Consider the following 23,560-nt stretch of genomic DNA (forward strand, 5'->3'; position numbering starts at 1 on the left):
TGATCTAAAATAATAATAATAAAAAAATTCTTCATGAAAAGCACAAAGGCAATCCCAATTACTAGAGTATTTCGGAGTAAACCACCTTTGCACTAGGGGTATCTGACAATTTTCTGAACAGCTCTGAACTAAAACAGTGTTACTCTGTTTTTCTTCTAAAGAGGAAAAGAAAACCAACATGATACTTGGTCAAAGTCTGCTCTTGCTACAGTAGCTTTTACCTGGGGAGGTGGGGGGGGAGAAAAGCCTTGTTTTTAAGATAGGTTTAGAAAAGCCCTGCTCTCATCTGCTGCTGCCAGTTCCCACGGTCTGCCTGGAACTGGCTGCAGTCCAAAGCAGAAATTCAAGACGATGTCTGGTCACCATCAAATGACTTAATTCCTTTAAAAGATGTCTCCAAAGGAAGGCCTGAAGTGGTTGGGTAGGTGTATAGGTGGTATTGTAATTAAAACACAGCTGAGACTGTTTCCGCATAGGAAAACAACTCCCTGTCTCGGGACAAATACCTGCTGTTGATCAGGCTGCCACAATGGACTGAGCCACTTCAACCCATTTCACTCTCAGCTACAACCGTGGTGCGAAACAGCCCGCTCCTCAAGATCAGGCAGGAAAAAACAAAACATATTTAAAATGAAATGCTGCCCATGGTGGCTGCCCATAAGCATAGAAAAGGCATACAATATTCAGAAGATATCAGAGAGAGTAAATATTGCCCAACGCCATGCTGGAAAAAAAAAATTGAAGACCTACCTGGAGAAATTTCCTAACAATGGGAATTGCCAATAGCATTTGGCAACAGCTGAGTTTGCAAATGTTAGTGAATGAAAATTAGTCTGCATGAGAACAGAAGTATCACACATCCACGCCCAGAATTTTTAGTGTTGAATAAAAATATGAACTTACAAATCAATTTATTCCCTAGGCCATTTCCCACTTCTGTCTGTATCAGAAGCAAACTTAGCAGAATTCAAACAACAAATAAAAATCCAAATCAACGCCCCCCTCCAAAACAAACTAACAACCCTAGTTTTTTGCTCTTTCCAGCCTCACAGGAGTCAGAGAACACAGAAATGATTCCTGACAGTTCTTCTAAAGACTTAGTTTTTGTAAGACAGCTGAGGAGCTAACCCAATCCAGCCCAAGCTGCAAGCGCCTGGTCAGCCAGGCTCCCCACCATCATATTCACTCCCTTTCTCTCGATGAATTATGGCTTTTCAGCTGCCAAATGCTTTCATTTCTAGCTATGCTGAGATGTTCTCAAGATTTAAACCAGCTGAAATCAGAGGAACAGAAATGGAAGAAAAGCCTGGGTAGTTTTCAGCAGCAATTTGAGCATTCATTGTATTTTATTCTGGAGATGCAAAGGATACAATGTGAAACATTATTTAATATCTAGTATTGTGGATGGCACAACTCCATCAGAACGAGAAAACTATTCCCCACAGTCTTACAGATCCAGCCCGATATTTACTACAGGGAGAACTACGTGGTACTGTGAACCCCAGACACATTCAGATCAGACATTAAGCTCCATCTGAGGAAGATGCTCTGCAGCTTCTCTGGCCAGAGCCCCTTGCTTCAACTCGTTTTCAATACGAACAATTCTTCTTTAGTGGAAGTTGGGCAGGACACGAGCACCTTCTCAAACCAAAGACACAAAGAAGCGTACCCTGGCTTAAAAATCCCAGGCATTTGCTCAGACAAATGCACTGCACTGTCCCCAGACAGGCTCTTTGCAAGCTGCCTAGTAGCCTTGGGGTAGGGGCACCCCTGCTATACCCACAGCTTGCACCTCTTTTCCCAGTTGCTCAGACGCACATAGCTGCCTTAGTCCACTTGGAAGGAAAACTGCCTTAAAGTTAAGAATAAAAAGAAAAGCCCAACAGTTAATAAAAAATGCACAGTCGTTAAAAATAATTCCATGAAGATTAAGCTTAGGAAAATGAGAGACTGTTAATGGAAATAAAAGAATACTTCATGGTGCTTAAGTGAGTATCAAGCACTGAAGCCATGCTTTGCAATTTTATGCTATGTAAAAATAAATTTGATTTAATATTTGCTCTAGGAATGCTTTCTCGCTTGTCAGCTGGGAATCCATAGGGGCCCATGGACTACTTCCAGGGTGTTCACAAAAGATAAGTTGGAAAAACAAGTCTGTTGTCAGTCGCCTTGGACAGAGAAAGGTCTGTACTAGCACTTTAATATGCTTAGGAGGAAAAAGTAAAAAAAGTTTGCAAATTCTAACTCCAAAAATCTGTTTGTAGTTATTATGAAGGCCTAATATTTAAGGGACTATTTCCTATGGCTAACAATTGAAATGAGGGCCCTCATGCCACTTTTATGTAACAGCTTTTTTTTCAGATCTATTAAAACGGCAGGAACACCAGGCAAGGATGTCTCTGTTATCAGTCCTTTAATCTGGCCCTGAAGCCACAAAAACTGCTCGTTACCTCTTGACAGAGATTGCATTCTCGTCCATCATTGTTATCCCACTTACGTTTTTATTCCAAGAATATAATGCTGCAAAATCCTGTGACCTAAATACTTCACATGCTACATGCCAATGATCAGTGATTCCTGTCTGGTTATTGACTACACTGGCATAAATCTAAATCTCATGGATGTAGTGTAGATTAGCACCTATTAAGTACTAGATAAAAGATATTCCTATATCAGTTATACGTTGAATTTGAAATCTCAAAGTCTTTATTTTACTAAAGCTTACATTTTAAATTATTTTTAATTTAATAAATTTAGATAATCCAGAACATATTTAAAAAAACCCAAAACACCCTCATTCTGACACTAAATGAGAGAGGAAACAAAGAAAAAAAGCTTTTTCTGACTCATCATCTCATGAAAGGCATAAATCATTCATCAAAATTACAATGGCACAAAATTGAAAACAATCTTCAGACAATAGAAGGGTTGGGAAAGGACGGCACACTTCATTTTAAAAAAGTACAAAGTGCCCTGTAACAGCCATTCCCTTTTCCAGTGCTGCTGTTACAGTCAGTCCTCCCATTATGTGGGGATGATTTAGGAGTGAGACATTAAAGATTTTTATGCCATGTGGAAGAAGCCAAGAAAGCTGGTGTGAGGAGCAGTGAAGAAGTAATATTTACCATGGCTGTCGTGGCTCTTTGAAACTCAGACGGAAGAGCGATGAGTAACTGACATATGGAAGGAAACATTTTATTACTTACAGATGCAATCAAATTTCTGTTCTCTGCCTTTTTGGGTATATATATACGGCACAGAGAATTTGAGGTTTGCAGCTGGGTTATTAATGGTACATTGCCTCCCTTTTTCCCCAGATGGAAGTATTTTAGATGTAACCCGTTTAGTATGCACAGAACCAGAGACTAATATTTTAAAAGTGATGTTATATCCCAAATATCTAAGCCAGAAGGCTCTGAAAATTTGCAAGCATTACAGCTGTTGATTAGTTGGAGATCTTATATGTAAGGAGGAGAAAGAAAACAGATTTTCCTCTTCTATTAACAGACCTTGCTGTTCTATTAGTGCTTGTATAAAAGCACGTTCACCTGGTGAGTCCAAGTTCACTGAAGCGATGCATTCTTCATATACACTACATTTTTGGAAAGCTAACTACCTGAATGCATTCACCTAAAGCCCGAGGGCTGTTGCAAAGACTGCCATTGAAGGCAGGAGAAAAGGCAGCTGTGGGAAGGAGCAGCTGTACTTCCCCCTAGGCTTCCTGCAAAAGGAACTACGATCTGCCACCCAAGAGGAGTTAGTCCTAACAGACCTCAGCATCGCCGACCCCGAAGCTGGCAGGAGTCTTGCCATCATTGTTCACCACTTCTTTGCTTCCCCTCATCACACCAGGAAAGCTATTTCGCCAGTGAGACTGTTCTATTAAGAGTTCATTAACCTTGCCCAGGAATGAGAGTTATGATTTTAAACAAAAAAAACTCTACAGCCCCAAACTTGAAAATCAGATTTACACCTCAAAGCACTAGGTTTTCCCAGAGAAACATGCTAACCAGAAAATCATCCACCTTCCATCTCTCATCGTGTTACTGGTTCTCAGAGATGGGTGTCCGCTGGCTCTCTCAGCGTTCATCGACCTCCTCCAGCCTGCGCATCCCTACCCTGCCTGCGTGTACCCTGCTACAGACACGTAATTTTGAAGTAGGATTTTATGTTACGAGGCATCTTTACCACTAATTGTCTTCTTACAGATGCCTTTCTTCCCTTTCACTGACATGTGCTGCAGCTGGGCACAGAAGAAAAGGGAAGGAAAGAAGTAGTCCCTGCTATTTCCTTTCAAGGTGGTGGTGGCCACTTTTGAGGACTCACAGGCCAAACTCTTCCCAGTAAACCCCCTCCGTTGCACTGCGCCAACTGCAGTGGGGCCTTTGGCAGAAGTGGTGGTGGGAGGCATGGTGCTGGGTGGTTGTGGGATTTTTGGAGAAACAAGACGCTAATAATTAGTGGCGTAATTTAAGCACGACACTGTAAGGACTCCTCATTTTCTCCCTTGGAGAAACCGTACTGCCTGCACAACGGTGCTGTTAGTGGAGTGGGCACTGGCCACAGAAAATCTGCCCTACACCATGGTCTGGGTAACTGTGATCACAGCAAAAACATTCTTTCCATAACAACAGGCCCCAGATTGAATTTTGCAAATTTGAGAGCGAGGGTTTCATACAGAAGCCAACATCTGCATTGCTCATTTCCCCCGAATGATTTTGACACGCTTACCATCTCCCAGTTCTACCTCGGAACAGCATAAAACCCTCCAAGCGCTCCCCACGGCTGCTGCCTTTCTGTGCCAGTCCTCCCGCTCATCCGTGCGCCCAATGTGAAAAGCAGCCTTGCGATGGGAACTGCCTGGACCGAATTTGTGAAAGCCACCGCCTCCCCCACTGCTGGCTCTGGCCAATTAAATAACAAGCTTTGATTGCTGTGACTCATTCTGGAGGGCTCGTTTCCAAAGGTATTTTTAAAAATACCTTAGAAGGCGTTTGCTGCCCTTCTTCAGGTAAGGGTGGAAGAGGAAATTGGCTTTGTACGGGTATCCCTACTAGTGTTATAAGTACGGCATTTGCCCGTGGGACGGTGCCGGTGCCGGCAGCGACGCGGCAGGCTGAGATCCTGCATGGTGCAGTGCAGAGCCGCTACCGTGGCTGGAGCACATGCCAGAAAGATTATTCACGCTCCTTGTACCTCATGTAGAAGAACTTCCTGATGCTGCACAAAACTATAGCTTTAGGCCTCCAATCTCTCACGACAGATAAAGAAAAGGTTTGACCGCTCGTGGCTGCTGAGGAAAGGCGGAGAGCCCAAAATAAACACAAGCACTGCAAACTGTTTCCACTACTGCTAGCGTTCAACAATAGAGGAGTCTACCAAAAGAGCTGATTTACAGAGATCGCCTCATGTCAGAGCCAAGAGTCAAAATATGCTGGCTTTTAAGATGCGCACAGTCTGTTACGCCAGACTAATTACCAAAACAGAGGCGTATTTGACAGGGACAGCATTAATAAAACAACTCTTGCTGGTGTCAGGCGTTTCAGCAGTCTATGTCATGGCTCACCCTAAAGAAAAAAACACCGCATCCATGGTGCTCACAGGGAAACGCTCCAAGGCAAAGAGCCCCCCGGGGTAAGGAAGCACCAGCAAGCCACCACCACGTCAGCTGCCTTTCACTTACAGCCGCACCAAAGAAATTACTGTGCTGCAGCTGAGACATTTAAGTTCACACTCTTCACGAAGTCATAGAAACTCATGTGCCTGTTTTCTAACAGTCATCTCTGCCTTTAGAAATATTCCCTAATGTGTAATTACATGCTGTATGGTACATTATGCGATAACAGAACTTAAAACGATATCAGGAGAACTTGTTCAAGCTTAATTTAAAATGTTTTTCTTCCCATTACAAAGGCTCACAGATCTGTGTAGTGGGTCTTTGGCCTGCTTACAGTTTTGGAGCTGAGGCTTGTCCTGCCTTGAAGAGAAAGATAAACATCCTCTAAAGTTCTCACCTGTTTGAGGTAAATTCCAATGGAATAAGCTTCTATCTTTCCATTTCTTTTCACAGAGTCTGATTTCCAGTTGTGCATCATTTATGTACTAGATGCACACAGAGACCAAACTTCAGTCTATTAATCTAATCCCTTGTCCAGAAACCGTGTTGCTTGGGGTGGGTCAGAGGTTGCTGTATGTAGATGCAGGAGGGAGGCGAGCAAGCACGGCACCAAGATCAAGCAGAGCTTTCTATCCTTATGCACGAGTACCAACGGCATGATTTGTGATGAAGGACAGATCAAACAACTTGCTCTATGCTCTCCGGCTACAACAGATATTTAGTAAATGAACAAAAATAGATCCTCATCGGTTACCCAACAGCCCTCCTAGGCCATCCAACTAGGCTCAAGCCCATGTAAAGTAGTATTAAAGGACTGCTAGCTGAGCAAGACCATAGTTGGGTCTGCCCCTACAAAAGATGCCTTCATCATCTACCCTGCAGAAGATACCTGTATCTTCATTCAGTTATGCAGAATTTTCTGGAACAACAAACCTTTACCTCTGTGGATCTCTGACACTGCTATACCCCAGTGAAGAGCAGTTCTTCACCCGTGCAGAGTCTTCTCAGAAGTAGTCCCACAGCCTCATCTCACAACTCAGCAAGTGAAAGCTACCTGGATCGCAGGATATGAAACTGCAGCATTTTATTTTCTTTCTCCAGCAATGAAAGTTTCTACAGCAATTCATGTTGAAAGATCACAAGAGGGGACCAGCCCCATTGGTCCTTCCCCAGACCTACAGCTGGGGAGCTGCACGGTCAAATCACCTCCACACAGGCTACAGGTTAGGACCAAGGGACCTTCCTAACCCGATGACCACATAAATTTACTCCAACTAAAAAATAGTTACTTAGGAATGATAGAGGGGCAGGGCAAATCTGATACAACAACCCAAGCAAACAGTGGTGCTGTGCTGTTTACATGAACCCCCTCATTTGACATAATATCACACTCCCTGACTCGGCACCAACAGTTCTTTCTCTCCTTGTACGTGAAACCCAGAATTGAACACTGCAGTTTAGTGGTCCCCTTTACCTTGAAAACCTCAAGACTGCTTAACAGTCAGGGTAAAGTACACAGCAATTCTCGCTTCCCACGTAAAAGCAGAAGTTTAATACCAAAGTTTCTCTGGGAATCCCAAAATTAAAAGATTCAAAGCCCTTTCAGCTTTCATGCCAAGCCATCAATCGGTGCAAAGAACAGCTTATTCTTCAACTCTGCCTTTGACGTAGGCACGATACAACAGGGAAACTATTTTAGAAGGGCTACAGCTGAATCAGCTTCTGAAGCGCTACTCCAGACTGAAATATTAAAGGGAAATGTGCAGGCAAAACAGCACCAGAACCCAGCAGCCAGCAATGTGCATCACAGATTGATTTATCTCAATTAGCATAGCAATTTTCTACACGTTTTCCAAAAAGCACCCATCGGTTTCACCAAAAATAGGATCAAAACCACCATGCAAATCGTTGTCACAGCTCAAAATGCTAATCAGTTTTTTAAGGACACATCAGCCCATGTGCAGACAGGTTAAATTTAAGGCACAGCTGTGACCAAGAAGCTAAATGTGCTACTTTGAAAATGCTGAATGAAGAGGTTAGCCTGTCTTTGAATCACCAGTCACAGGCCTGACACTAACAGGAGATGCAGGCAGCTTTTGGTATAGAGGTCATACCTACACGTACCTGTCCCAGTCCCTCCTTTTAATTCTAACGCGCACTGGCTCTTCTGCGCACACCTCCCCTTTCATTTCGTGCCTTACTGATCCTTTTTCCTAATCAATCAGAAGAACTAACACTTATATTTTCCTCCCTCCTCTTGAGAATGTGGATGAATGATTAAAGCTGCCAGGGTAACCTCTTTGGCATGCATGCCAATAACTCCCCACCTAATAGCCTTTCCTCTGCCTCGCTGCCCTGGCCCACTGGTGATTACTGCAATCCCTTGAAGTGGTCAAATTGCAGGGCAGCCCCCATGGAAACCTATTTGGAGCTGTTCGAGCTCATACCAAAGAATGATGTTTTTAATACAGATTGTTCTTTTTAAAGCCCTACAAAAGCAGCTGTAATCAATCGTAGTGGGAGCACTGCAAACCTCCACCAGTTTCAAAAGCCTCATATTGATTCCTTTCCAGTCCGTGGATTTCAACAAAATAACCCCATGTGAGGAACCCAGAATCAACTAACATGAAATCATTTAAATTAAGATGTGTTTGCCATTAGTAGCAAGAATTGGAAATAAACTGTCTCAATCAATTACATTCCTTTTGCATAAATGGAAATTATACGCAAAACAACTATATTATTAAAGTTACATTGAACACCAATTAAATATTACTAGCAAAGGTTATATATGGCAACTGAAGTTTGTCAAAGGTGAGGAGGAATAAGACTTCACAGCTTCAAGAGTAAATATTTCCAAGTCTATTATTCAATAGGGACTTACTTGTTGAACAACGAGGTCCGCAAATCTCTCCCTGGACACTTCCATTTGCCACCTGCAGCCAGCAGACTCTTGGTGACATCACACCAAAGCTCTCCACAGGTGGAAAAATGGCCACTGGTAGATCTGAAATCTATTTGATCTTCCTCAAATTGTGTGCTACCAAGCAATTAGCTGAAGGAACTTCCCTCCCTCCCACAAACACATGCAACCTATTTCAGAACATGGTCATAAACTGCTTTAAATGAAGAGAAATCCTGGATCCTCCAGAACTGAGATGAATGTTTGTGGTAATTCCTACTAAAGGAAAGTAGAGCTCAAATAAGTTATGCTTATTTGTTAAGTATGCTTAAATGAAACAAATTTGTACCAGGACTCTCAGTTTCATTACAACAGAATATGCAGGCTGTGCGCTCAACATGAGAGGAAAGAATCACCCTTTAAACAAGTATCTTAAAAAAAACCCACCTCAACAAACAAACAAAAAACCTCAAATCATCATCTTTATACTACTTCAGGTGCTGACAGAGAAGATTTTTGGCTCAAAACTGGTACTGTCTAAGGATGCAAACTGAACTGCAGATCAATGATGTGGCTAACTTTGTGCTAACCAGCAGAACTTGCTGCATGTGCCGACTTCTTTCTCCAGTCCACAAAAACAATCACAACTTCATTTATTCAGGTAACTACTTCCAACTTGTTGAGTGGTGGCTGGAAGCACAGAGCTAGGGAATCAGTTTGTCCTCTGGCAGGAAAACCACTGGTAAATCCAAAACTTGATTAAATTAGGCCAGAAGCCATAATCTCTGTGGCCAAAAGGATAAATGGTATCACTGCTACTCTTTACACTGGTATAGTCTTCTCAGACAGAGACAGCAGACACAGAAAGCATTGAGAAACCAGGTACATCCTTGTGAGATACCTCTTCGTATCCCAGATCCCCAAACAGTAAGACAACAAAGATGACTTTATTGCTGTTTCCAGGTGCCAACCAGTCTAACACCAACTGATCTCACTGGTCTACAGGATTAGGTTGTTGGATTCGGCACTCTGATCCTGTCTTAACTGAATTTTAGCTATAAAGGCTTGGTGTTCATATCCTCTTTGATGCATGCAAAGATAAGAAACGAGTTTACTTGGGATAAAACATCACTCTAATAACTTCTACTATAAAAGCAGTTGAGTGAAATCAGAGATACGGCAGCTTGTACAGGTTACATGGCTTCAGGAGCAGTCTTCTGTCTGGTATGCTGCCCTTCAGGCACGACTCCCCTCCTTCCACCAGGGAGAAGGAACTGGTGCATCACCGACACAAGCCCGCCTGACTCCCCAGCCACAGACGACAGACAGGTTGGGCTGGGGGAGGCACAGCACCCTGCCTGCGGCACCAACCAACTTTCTAGCCGTGTGGGGCCGAGGCAAGAAGGATTTTCCCTCCTGCTCTCCCTCTGTCTTTGACTCTCCCGGTGGCTCGCTGGGGCTTGCAGTGCAGCGTCGGACTAGGCGAGGGAACCGAGGGGACAATTTCTTCTGAAGACAAAGACAGACCAGGGTTGCATTTGGAAACCGGGTGGATATACTGAACCACTAAAAGAGAATTTGAACTATATTGTTAGGAATTTTTCCCCACACGGTTCAACTACACAGCAAGAGAAAGCGCAGCAGAGGCTCGGTAAGGCAGTCTGCTGAGAGCCTCCACAGCTGCTGTAAGACACTTCCACACACTGTAACAATTAACATGCATTCATATTCCTGAGAAGAACCATCTAACATATGTCTGCTCTTAAAAAACCCCCACGAATGTACATAGAAAGCATCAAGCTGAAACCACATAGAAGAAGGTACACAAAGATAAAAGTTACTCCACGAGCAGTGGAAAGGCTGACACCCAATTTTCTACAGAGGTTCCCCTCCCCACCAGAACCCCAGCCCCTGCCCCTTTCCCCTGTGCTACTCCCTGCCGATGAGCTGCACACGTGGATGCAGCAGGACATGGATCAAACAACTCTGAAGATGAACATATAGGAATTTCTCAAAATAAAAAAGTTTCAACTGGAATTACATAAGGGACCACCTTCAAACAGCACGTTAGAATTTTTCGGTTTAAAGCATGGTCATGAAAGCTGCTGCTTTAATTGAAGGATTAGTGAACTGATAACATAATCTCTCACAGTTATCATGAGTGGCTACCTTTAATGAAAACTGGCTGAAATAAGCTTCATATTGATTACCTTCAGCTGATATTTTAAAAATAACACTACATAAAACTAGAACCAAAAGAATTACATTCATAAAGAAGGTAGGGATAAATTACACTGTATTTCATAAATTAGCTTCCCTTGATTTAAAGGAAAGCAAGCCAGGTAAGTTGTTTGACAGCATTTTTAACAGTCATAGATCTGACTGAAGAGTAAAATACAACAAAGACCCTTAATGGTATTAAATATCTGTTAACAAAGAACAGCCCTTTCTTTCTAAGTATCTGTTAACAAAGAACAGCCCTTTCTTTCTTGCATTCATACTTTAAATCAGAGTTCTGCTAAAGGGAACAAAGATTTCAGTATTTCTATAGCCAAACTCCGAATCTTCATAAAACTGTCCCAGCACCATCAATACAAGGTTAGCAGCACTCTACAATCTTTACTGCCTTATCAATGGTCTAAAGCTTTTAAAAATCCATATGCCTACAAAACCTCCTGGAGCTGTTACACATTGAGGATTTCACAGCTTTATTGACCTGGGCAGCCTCTTTATCCTCAGTAAGTTATTTTAAGCAACTTTCTGCCAGCAAGCAAGTCTCTTTGTTAGGCTTTGTCTGTATTATTGCTAAAGCACTGCTTACAATACAACACAAAACGGGGAGGTACTAAGCAGAAACCAGAAAGGGGTCTGTCAGGTTCTCTTTTTATTTCTTTTTTTTCTTCACTTTCTTGATATGCTTCTAATATCCTACAGATCACTGCCCTGCTGCCAGGAATCTGGCTTTGCAGTTAAGCCACCTCCTGAGAGGGAGCAAGGTGAATGTGCAACAGACAAAACAGACAAAATCCACATATTTTTGGGATCATGCTATTTAACTTGTACACTTTCTTTTGCCTTGTTGGCACTTTTATATGTATATGTGTGTGTGTATATATATATATATATCTTGTAGAGAAACAGAAGCTAGCAAGTGTATTTACCTACTGAGTAAGGAAACACATCACCTGCCTTGGCAGGTGAGGAAGGGACAAAGAAAAAGAAAGGTAAACTTCTTGTACTTCAAACTCAAAAAGCAAACACTCTGCTGTATTCTTAAATCCTTTATCAGATAAAAGTCTCCAGCTTGAGGACCATATTTGTGTGGTATGATAGGAAAAGCAAACCTCAACCTGATACATATCACCACACATCAAAAAGCAATCTCATGGTCTTCTGCAGGCTCGTACCTAGAGGTATCAACCGAGAAAGCCAGCGCGAGCACAGCAGTCTTCCTTGGATTGTAACATGAATGGCCACAGTCTAGCAGCCGCATCCATATTTCTTCCACTTTCCTACTTATCAAAAGTATTTATGGGGTGATCCTGTTTGAGGAAGCAACTCTCGCTTGTCCTTTTACTTTGAAGTTTCATATCTTAAAAGCTTGTGTGGCCAGTGACCCATACTACTCCTTGGTGTCATCAGAACTACTAAGACCTACTCTGTTTTAATCCAAGGGCACACTATAAAATGTACGCAACTGACAGCCCATGCAGGCACAGAGAGATTTAGATTTGGTACCAATTTCTGTATCACGCTTGACAACTAGACTGTCAGCTGAGGGCCAGGACATACGGAGGAAGCTGCCCAGGGAGAAGGGTAAAAGAAAGATTTAAACTGAAATAAATTGAGTCCACAAAATCTCTGCTAGTGATATTTTATTTCTGGATGTTAGATCAACTTTCCTATTTCCTTGTTAAACCTGTATCTTGCTGAGTGAATAGAAAGGATAGATGTTTTCTAAGTTATCAATTCAGTAAAGTTTTCAAGTATCACAAGAACACCTTAAAAAAGTAATGTTTTACGGAAGCAACTAATTCAGCACTGGCATCTTTATGCTACTTAACATGGTTAAGTGTTGGCAAAAATAGTGGACACAATGGATAAGTCACCTGTCAACCCGAGTTGTTCTAGACAAAGCACAAATGTATTCCAATTATCTGCACCTTATTTCCAACAGTTCTGCTTCAAAAATACAGCACATTATCTGCTCCATACAGCCGTCAATCAAATGGACAAATGCTCTTAAGGTTTCATTGCAGATATGTCCAAAGCAATTGCACTTCACAAGGCTAACCCCAGATTAATAACAAAAGTTTAATTCAAACCACAGGTTTTTCTCTGCAAGCAATAAAAAAAGGTTGCTACACTGATGGCATTAGAAAGCTTCTTAGTTCCTGGTTCTGTTTGCTTCAGTAAAAGGGTCACTTGACACTTGGAAATGGAACAAGCGAAAAGGGGTTTCATCAGCCTAAGTGTTACAGATGTCGGCTGCTTAACAGACCTGACCTCGCACAAACCTGCTCACCTCCCTAGGTTCTGGGAGCTTAAAAAACATCCGAGGACAAAGAGGGGAGGTGTAAAGACTCTGCTTGGGGAGACCATACGGCAAGACATTCAGATCTGCCACAGGAAGACAACACGGAATAGTTTTGCAACATTACTAGTACACTTATAGAATCATAGAATCATAGAACGGTTTGGGTTGGAAGGGACCTTAAGATCATCTAGTTCAAACCCCCCCTGCCATGGGCAGGACACCCTCCACCAGACCAGGTTGCCCAAAGCCCCATCCACCTGGCCTTGAACACTTCCAGGGATGGGGCAGCCACAGCTTCCCTGGGCAACCTGTTCCAGTGCCTCACCACTCGAACAATAAAGAATTTCTTTCTAACATCTAATCTAAATCGACCCTTCTTCAGCTTGAACCCATTACCCCTTGTCCTGTCACTACACTCCCTGATAAACAGCCCCCTCACCAGCTTTCCTGTAGGCCCCTTCAGGTACTGGAAGGCTGCAATTAGATCTCCCCGGAGCCGCTTTTTCTCCAGACTGAACAACCCCAACTCTCTCAGCCTGTCCTCATAGGAGAGGTGCTCCAGCCCTCTGATCACCTTCATGGCCCTCCTCTGGACTCGCTCCAACAGCTCCATGTCTCTCCTGTACTGGGGACCCCAGAGCTGGACGCAGTTCTCCAGGTGGGGTCTCACAAGAGCGGAGTAGAGGGGCAGGATCACCTCCCTTGACCTGCTGGTCACACTTCTTTTGATGCAGCCCAGGACACGGTTGGCTTTCTGGGCTGCAAGCGCACACTGCTGGCTCATGTTGAGCTTCTCATCAATCAATACCCCCAAGTCCTTCTCCTCAGGGCTGCTTTCAATCCATTCCTCGCCCAGCCTATAGTTGTGCTTGGGATTGCGCTGACCCACGTGCAGGACCTTGCACTTGGCCTTGTTGAACTTCAGTTCAACAGTTCGCATGGGCCCACCTCTCCAGCCTGTCAAGGTCCCTCTGGATGGCATCCCTTCCCTCAGGCGTGTCAACCACATCACACAGCTTGGTGTCATTGGCAAACTTGCTGAGGGTGCACTCGATCCCACTGTCCACGTCACCAACAAAGATATTAAACAGTGCCGGTCCCAGTACTGACCCCTGAGGAACACCACTTATCATTGGTTTCCACTTGGACATTGAGCTGTTGACCACAACTCTTTGAGTGTGACCATCCAGCCAATTCTTTATTCACCGAGTGGTCCATCCATCGAATCCATGTCTCTCCAGTTTAGAGACAAGGATGTCATGTGGGACAGTGTCAAATGCCTTGCACAAGTCCAGGTAGATGATGTCAGTTGCCCTTCCCTTATCCACCAACGCTGCAACCCCATCATAGAAGGCCACTTGCATATGTATATCTAAGAAAAACAGAGTGGTTGAGGGACTGTGTCTCAAATGAGAGCAATGCAATGCAAAGGAACATTTTAACTATGCGCCTATACAGCTAGACAGAAGAGTGCACCCGTAATGTGGTTTTAGTAGAAAGCATAGAGGAGTTTTATATCACACAATAATAAATTTTTAAGTTCCTGTCAAATTAGCCATTTTCATCAAGAATAAACCTCTTTTCACAGGGCAGGCATGAAGTGTGTAAATAAAGTTTTCTGATAAACATACATGAGCAAATTAGATCAAGAACTTGTCAATAAATACAATCTCTTCGAATAACATAAATGGAGGCTCCTTTTATGGCACGTTGGCAAAGACAACTGCAAGGAGGCAATTGCAACATATTACATCACAGCAAGCAGCATTTGTTTACTCACTTTGAACAGATAGAAGAGATTTTCTAGAAAGATACTTTCATATGCCATTTTGGGAGACGATAATTGAATGAAGGCAGACAACAACCAGGAAGCGTTTGAGGAATGAGAAGGTGAAGATCATTTCTGCTGAAAACTCAATTCACGTCAGCTGACATCTCTTCTTAAAAGTCACTCAGAAGTTCATTTGACTTCATAATGACACGATAAACAAAGAACATTAGGCAGAACAATGCAACAGCTACTGGCATTTTGATAAAGCACAGTCATCAACTCATTTCATTTCTTTAAAAAAATGAGTCCATACCAGACACATTCCATGAAAACTTATGAAACTCATCCAGTGAAACACACGGCCGCATTTCACTTGCAGAAAAATTGGCTTATCGAGTTTGCGGTGCAGGAACTGCTCGCTTAACAGCCTGAGAGAGCACGGGCCCTTCTGGAGACCCGAGACCCGGATCCAGCTCCTGGCAGGGGCTGCCCTTCCTCCATTAACTGCGTGTGCGCACATGTAGCCCGTGCTGCAGTTCACCAGGGAAGACTCTGATGGGCCGGGAGAGCAGATTGTGACTGGCTTACGGCTCCGATACAGCACGTTATGCAATCCAAAGGCTTAACAAGCCTCCATTTCATTCTTTTAAAATGAGTTTGAAGGGGGGAAAAATGAACGATCATGAGGAAGAACACCAAAAAAGTTACATAAACCCCCCAAAACACAGCACAAAGATGTGGGATAACGCCTCGGTTTTCAATTACCAGGACGAGGGCAGAGTCAGGAGCTCTGCCAACAGCCCCATCCGCCATGAAGCCTGCCAGGAAGCCAGGACTCACTCTTTGTTTTCTGCTCAAACACCACTTCCTTCATGAGCCTGTTTACAATTTTGAAAAAGAAAGGCCAGGCCATGCTCTACAAATCTAATATTCTTGAAATCTGCTTTGGAGGCCACTCGATCTTCCACCGCAGGCCATGGAGGGGCAGGGAGAGGGATGTGTCTGTCCCACCTGCCCCACCGCCCGTGGTGCCAGCAGCCACCAGGCCCTGAGGACGCTGCAACTCATCACACACACCGGCTCGGCGGCCGCCAGCTTTGGGCAGGCAGCAAACAGTGCCAGGAGCCAAAGGCACCCCTCCAGGCAAGCTGTGGCCTGCCTTTACAGACAATGCGGTGGTTTCTTCATTACTTTCCCAGTAGGAACGGTTTGAAGTGGCACGCCATTTGCATTCAGAGTGAAAGACCTCATTTTGTCACCAGCAAGCTGAGGAGAAGTTTCCAGCAAGCTGTCCCCAGCCACGCGCCCACTGGACATTAACTTCTCCCAGCCCGCTCTGTGCCAGCTCTGCAGCACATCCAGCTAGCACTGACCAGCCGACAGGGCACGGTTCTTTGAAACCCCATTTCGTGGGGATGAAAGGGGGTCGTGCTGTTCCCCTCTCTGTGCTTGGTACAGCCGCGGTTCAGAGGAAACACACAATGGAAAGCACTTGGGTTTGTAATAGGCAACTGCAGTCCTTCAGCGTTTGCTGAAGCAAAGTATAAAAGTGGCACTTACAGATTTGACCACAAAACCGCAGTACATATAGTCTGTACACTAAGGGACAGGCTGCAACAATACTGCTTTTTCCTTCTGTCTTTTCTTTTTTTAAACCAACACACAAGATTCAAATAAAGGGATCATTTAGGATACCTCACACCACCTTATACTAGCTTTGGAAATCAACTTAACAACCTATTATTGGTTTATAATCAATATATAATCTTAAAGTAAAGCTCACATTCACCAAAGGAGTCACCAAGAGGAGGAAGCTTCTCCCTCACTTCCAAGCCTACTCCATGGGATCATGCAGCTGAAGGTTTCCATTTTGCTGGAGAAGGTTGTCATTCATGACATTATGTAGCGCTGAAGGAGCCAAACAGATTAAACGGACATCTGCCTTTCCAGTCTGCTATAAAAGTGGTTTAATACCAAGCAGTGTTTAAACAGTAAAACTGTCTGCAATTGCTGCTCTATAATCTGTGAGTAATCAATCAATCTCAGTACTGAGCTTCCATTACTGCTTCTCTGCAAGCAGCTGGAAAAATTTCCAGGGCAGATACTCCTTGTTTATACCCCAATGTTAAAGAGGAATTAAACACAGATTCAGTCAGCATTCACAGCGATCCTGGCACATGTCAAGTCTCAGGCTTATATTTTCAAAGCAAAGCACAGAAGACACCGTGAAACCTCGAGTTATGGCAGCTATTTGCTATGTCACTTCCTCTCTGAATGCATTAGTGCAATAAATACCCCAAGGCCTTGCCAAAGGAAAGCAGAGTATCCCATCAGAGCCTTCATCCTCTGTGGCTGTGGTCCTGTGCCACCCATGGAGCTCAGCTGCTCCGGCTTGAAGCCAACCCAAGCAACAGCATCAAACTCGACATCTTTTTCAGACTTGTTGCTTGATGTTGTAGCGACTGTGGGATTATGACTGTCGTGTTGGGGATTCAAAGGCTTACTTCTTTTAACAACATAATCTGTGCTGACACGTTTTGGTTAAAACGTAAGTGTCCCTCACCCTCAGAGCTACACCGATCCTGCCAGCAGAAGCTACGCACACCAGCAGCTGATGTCCCTGCCCAAGAAAACTAAAGGTGCTTCCATTTAAGAGGGAGAAGGCCAACAAGGAGATGTGGGCACTCTGTCCCAGGCATGGGATTTGGGTTGGAGTGAGGCCAGAGCTAAAGACAGGTAGCTCCCGGAGGCTCAGTGCACCTTGTGACAGGATCACAACCGGATTACCCCGCTTCTCAGCTGGATGTCGACAGGCCCAGGCCATCCCTCTTATGCAAGAAATGACTTCCAGAATGGATTAATGCTGAACCTTTTAATGTTCCTTTATTCTGTCATGCATGGGTTGTTGCACAGTGTTCTCTGACAAGGTATACAATGCATATGACTAACATCCAGCACCTGTTTGCCCCTTCATCCCCTCCCCAGAGCCAAGATTTCATGTGGCAGAGCCTCTTGCTTTATCTGGAGTGGGCAGACAGGTTGCCCCACAAATGCACAAGTTACATCATTCAGTTTAGACGTGGCAAAAATGAAATCAGTTCTCCATAATGGGGATATCAGTCACTGATTTCAAACCTCTCAGCAGACAACGTGTTTAAAGGCAGCTCCTGCTCCATGTATTTATTCATCAATAAAAGCTGAGTTTCCAGCAAGCACTTGGCACAAGGGCTGGTCAGGACAAGGAGGTCAGCAGAAGGGCACAGCTTGCAGCACCCAGTGCTCAGCTCTGCTACCCAAGCTGGACGGTGTCTTCTGCATGGGCTGGGGCTTTCAGCTGGCCTGGTGAGAAGTGCCACGTCCTAAAATGCAGCATCAGCCTTGGATGAAACCTAAACTATTTTTCCAACGTTATCTGCATCTACTCCTACTCTTTGTGTCCCTCTCCGCTTGGCACAGGCAGGCAAAGGATCAAAGTGAGTCCCCAGAGTCACATGCACATTCCTTTCCCTCTCAATATCTCTGTGCAATTAGCATAATCACTACAAATAGACTTCACTTGTAATTTTGAACCCACTGGCCTCACACTGGATTATCCAATTCAGGGCTTTAATACAGCAGCACTCTCAGATAAGACCACAGAGACGGGGAGACAGAAAGTCACTGTGTATTTCAGGCACCTAACTTTACTTCAATTCAGAGTAGCTAAATTTAGGACCGGAAGGTCCTTCTACAGATCAATGGAGAGAGGTATGCTACTCCAGAGGACTGGTCACAGTCCTGATTTTAGATGTCTGAATTCAGTCTCCTCTGTTAAGAGTTAACAGCTGAACAGTCCTTCCAACACATGTTAAGCACGGGAGTCAATCTCTGACTGAAATGGCACCTATAACGTCAGGTTCCAGTCGGTCTGAAATGAATTTTGGAATAAAACAGTACAGAGGCACATTGCAAAGCCAGCAGATCTTCTGCATTTTCCAAGGGAACAATTACTGTGACAACAGCACATTTATGAGACTCGGAAAGAAACCTCAGTATCTCAGTGCTGCCATAAGCTGAGCTGAAAAAAACCCCAAACCTCATGACTTCAGGCTGCAGACCCATACTTTTGGAGCTGACGGTTCCAATAAGAGACCTCTGTTTATCTGTAATGACACAGTGGAACCCAACCAAGTGGGTGACTGCTCCCTGGACTGGGACAGCGGGTATTCATTTCTCTGAACGTTTTAGAAGGAAGGGGAAAAATAGCAACCGCAGCATAATTCCTGACTGCAGAGCTCTTTCCACAAGAAGAAGCTGTATTTCTCTGGCCATGTACAACAGCAGCTATTCCAGCTCTGAAGTGTACCCAGACATCGCTCTCATGCAACTAAATGTGCGGACCTGGCTGTATAGAAAACCAGTTCTGCTGGTGTGGTGGGTCGACCCTGGCTGAGGGCCAGGTGCCCACCAGAGCCACTCTATCACTCCCCTCCTTCATTAGACAGGGGAGAAAAGGTACAATGAAAAAAACTTATGGGTCGAGATAAGGACAGGGAGAGATCATTCTCTAATTATCATCACGAGCAAAACAGACCGAACTTAGAGAGGGAATTCATCTTATTTATTACTAAGCAAAACAGAGTAGAGGAATGAGAAATAAAACCAAATCTTAAAACACCTCCCCCCACCCCTCCCATCTTCCTGGGCTCAACTTCACTCCCGGCTTCAACCTCCGCCCCCCTCAGCAGCACAGGGGGACGGGGACTGGGGGTTACGGTCAGTTCATCACGTGGTGTTTCTGCCGCTTCTACATCCTCAGGGGGAGGACTCTTCTCATCGTTCCCCCGCTCCAGCGTGGGGTCCCTCTCACGGGAGACAGTCCTTCACGACCTTCTCCAACGTGAGTCTCCTCCACGGGGTACAGACCTTCAGGAGCAAACTGCTCCAGCGTGGGTCCCCCACGGGGTCACAAGTCCTGTCAGCAAACCTGCTCTGGCGTGGGCTCCTCTCTCCACAGGGCCACAGGTCCTGCCAGGAGCTTGCTCCAGCGTGGGCTTCCCACGGGGTCACAGCCTCCTTCAGGTGTCTCCACCTGCTCCGGCATGGGGTCCTCCATGGGCTGCAGGTGGAATCGCTACACCCCCTCATCCTCCCTCCATGGGCTGCAGGGGGACAGCCTGCTTCACCATGGTCTTCACCACGGGCTGCAGGGGAATCTTGCTCCGGCGCCTGGAGCACTTTCTGCCCCTCCTTCTGCACTGACCTGGGTGTCTGCAGATGTTCTTACATCTTCTCCCTCCTCTCTCCGGCTGCAAAACCCCTCTCTAACTGTTTTTGTCTTTCTTAAATATGTTATCACAGAGGCGCTGATTGGCTTGGCCTTGGCCAGCGGCAGGTCCGTCTTGGAGCCGGCTGGCATTGGCTCTGTCAGACACAGGGGAAGCTTCTAGCAGCTTCTCACAGAAGCCACCCCTGTAGCCCCCCCCGCTACCAAAACCTTGCCACGCAAAACCAACACAGCTGGTTAATTAGCACAGTACTATGTGCCAAAGAAATTCTTCCAGGTAAACTTTTTACCTCTTCTTATGCTGCTTATGGTCGCTGGATGACTGCTACGGAAGTTACGTTGTTCCACACTTGGAGCAGTGCAACTCTCCTCCAGTTGTTAATTCTACACTGTACATTCATTAAATGAATGGTAACATATATCAGATCCTTTCTCAATGCCATCCAGTGTGTACAGGAGAATGCACATTGAACAAAATGCTTTAGAAATACGATTTTCCACATGCCACTTTGAGGAATGGAAACCAAAGGAGTAGGTGCATTGCGATACAGTAATCAAAATCCACAAGATAGCGCAAATCTGAATAGTTGTGTATCTCAGAAGGATGTAATGGTTTGTAAAACCCGCAGACTGTGTACTTTACATTACAATTCGTTCTCATTGTGCATGAGAAAATAATCTATTAAGGCTTAAAATTAAACATCCCGTATCTATCGTGCAATGAGACAGAAAGCAGTCAAACCAGTTCAAAATTCACGGTTCTTTTCTATGTAAATTTAGCTTCATTCCTAAAATCAACAGAGGCAGTAAGACCAGCATCCAAATGCAAGTGAGACAGTCTCTTGAAATTCTGCAACACAGTTAGCATCAGAAATCTTCCAGGTGTGAAATGAGAAACTAATGGAGTTTGCTAGCAGTGAGAAGAATCAAACCCGAACTGCATGGCAGGAAACCGCAGCTGTTAAACATGCTGATTATCATTTTAGCGACATTTTACCTACTAAATCCTTCATGGACCATAAGCATATGTAATGCTCTTCGATAAGGGCATTGTATACCTATCAATTACAGAATAGCAGAAAAATTTACCTAAGGCCAACCTGTAAATGTGAGATGAACTTGTGTTAAAAAGTGCTTGAAATGTATACACCTATTTTACCTACAGATAATAAGGACCTATTCCCTCAGTATAAGACAGCACTCCAGTTCCTATTCCTGTGTCACCTTGTTCTCTTTCAAGCCAGGCTATTGATAAATGCCCACACAGTATGAAAACCCCCTGAGGATACCTGCATATAATGCACTTACAGACAATGGTGTCCTGGTCAGCAAGATGAAATTACCTTACAGTGGCTTAGAAAACCTTCCAAGGGGGACATATTGTCCTAATGTAATAGGAGGCTGTGGGAACAAACAAGCCAAGTACAAAACAATTATACAAAAGCGACTTCCCAGCTAATGTCTGAGAGGCAACTGCAGGATATCGGCGTGCTTCCTGGCCCCAAGCTGAAGTACCATCGCTGTTCATCAGCGATAGGGGAAAAGGAAAAGAGAAAAAGCACAAACAAGCATGGAGAATTTAAAACCCATTCCTGGAGAGCCCAAACTGCCCTGAGGGCCAGACCTAAAGCGAGGGATTCAGCTCCAAAAACACCTACTTTTAGGCAGGCATTTGCCTTGAGCTCAGCATCCAAAATCCTATTTTTATCAGTGGAAATCAAGCCACTGCAGCCAGGGGTGCCCCGCTGAGCTTCCTAACCACAGGAACATAGCACTGCCTGGGATGCCTCAGGCACTCAGCCTTGTCCCCAGCCCTGCTCCAGAGGGACACAGTCCTCCTGCAGGTCCCATTGCACCTTCCAGGGTGGTGTGGACCTCGCAGTGGAAGGTATCTCAAATGGCACAAAAACTTAAGATTGTTTGTCTTCTCTGTCTGAAACGCTTCTGGAACGCTCAGCTTCGTAACCTCAGCACACACTCCCTATACACAGGTATCGAATACAACATGAGCGAAGCCTGGCTTACCACCCTTCAGTGCCAGCCAGGCAGGCTTTGAGGAGCGCTCCAGGGTGTCACCCAACAGGTCTTTTAGAGTCCACTTACAACACCCAGAAACTCATCAGATGATGAGGTCCAGGCCAAACATTTAGATGCACCTCACAACAGCATCACAGATTTCCGTATCCCATGCGTACAAGACAATTACACAGGATACAACAACAACACTGAAGAATTTTTTCTATCAGGTTGCCTTTTTTAACTAAAAATGCCAAGAACAGAAAAAGAAAGTTTCTAAACCTTCAAAGATAATTTAAATAACCTGTTGCTTATAGAAGTGAGAAGAACACTAATGTCTTTGTAACACAAATCTATTAGACAATTTTTCTAATAACTAGAAAACCAAGAACCCCAATCTTTGCCTTCCTCACCACAACTAAGAGTTGCTTAAACTGGTTCCCCTTGCTGCTGTGGGAAAGACCCTGGGAACCAGCAATAGCTCCTGCACCAGTGAAGGAGGACATCTAAGCTCTGCAGCACTCTGTTGAGCTCTCCTACAGATTTCTAAATTCCCCTCATCTCCTGCCTCCTCCAACACATCCATGTCAGAGGCTGGGGAGCCACAGCTTCTTCTGGAAGGAACAATCATCCTCCCCTTTGCCATGGTGAAAAGATAATGAGGGCATGGTAGGAAAGAGGAGGACACCCTTCTCGCCTGGTCTGGGCTTCACAACTACACAGAAAATTATTTCTGTGTATTATGTAGACACAGGCATAAGATTAGCAGATGTCATATTAACTGTACCTATGGCATAAAAGCTGGAGAAAATACTCTGATTTGGAGCAAGCTTTACTATCATTTCAGGGCACATAGCTACAAGGTGATTTGCACAGATTTACATGTAGCTTTTCAGCAGTTCTCAGCCACTTGGTCCCTTTGTAAATCAAGGCAAGTCTTCAAAGGACATTAGAAAGGACTTGCAGGCTGCAATCCTGAACTGGATCTTGTATTATTTGGGCAGTTGAAGACAGCAAAGTGAAGCATTACCATCTGCCTGTGTTAAAACCCCTGTAGATCTTCTACTTCCAGAGTTTCTCATTGTACAGATCACCAGCCATACCTATTCAGAGATTAGCAGAAAATCTTGGTGAACATCTCATTCTTTCTTTAAGGTCAGAAAGCCAGGTCCAGGCAGGATTTGCAAAGGGTGATGCATTATTACTGATGTTTTCCTCTTGGCTGGATTAAGCCAGAAACTGGCCAGGCAGGGGAGTTGATAGTAGCTCTCCCCTCCTCATCAAGGTGTTGATGAAAGCTCCAAATAAAGCTTCCAAAATAAATGCTACCACAACATTTTTAAGGTGTAGGCACACCCCAAAACCTCATAAACCAACAAGACGGCTTTTGTTCTCTTGACTGAAGGCCAGGTATTTCAGAGCACTCCAATGAAAGCTAACCAGAAAGGCTA

At 44.4% G+C, this 23,560-nt stretch overlaps 1 protein-coding gene across 1 annotated transcript in view; it reads right to left on the reverse strand.

Annotated features, from left to right (window-relative positions):
* The window catches only part of SDC2 (syndecan 2), a 63,179-nt gene that overhangs the window by 12,508 nt on the left and 27,111 nt on the right, over positions 1–23,560 (reverse strand). The window lies entirely within an intron of this gene.

The sequence above is a fragment of the Balearica regulorum genome, chromosome 2, assembly GCF_011004875.1.
Source record: "Balearica regulorum gibbericeps isolate bBalReg1 chromosome 2, bBalReg1.pri, whole genome shotgun sequence".
Classification (NCBI taxonomy): Eukaryota; Metazoa; Chordata; class Aves; order Gruiformes; family Gruidae; genus Balearica; species Balearica regulorum.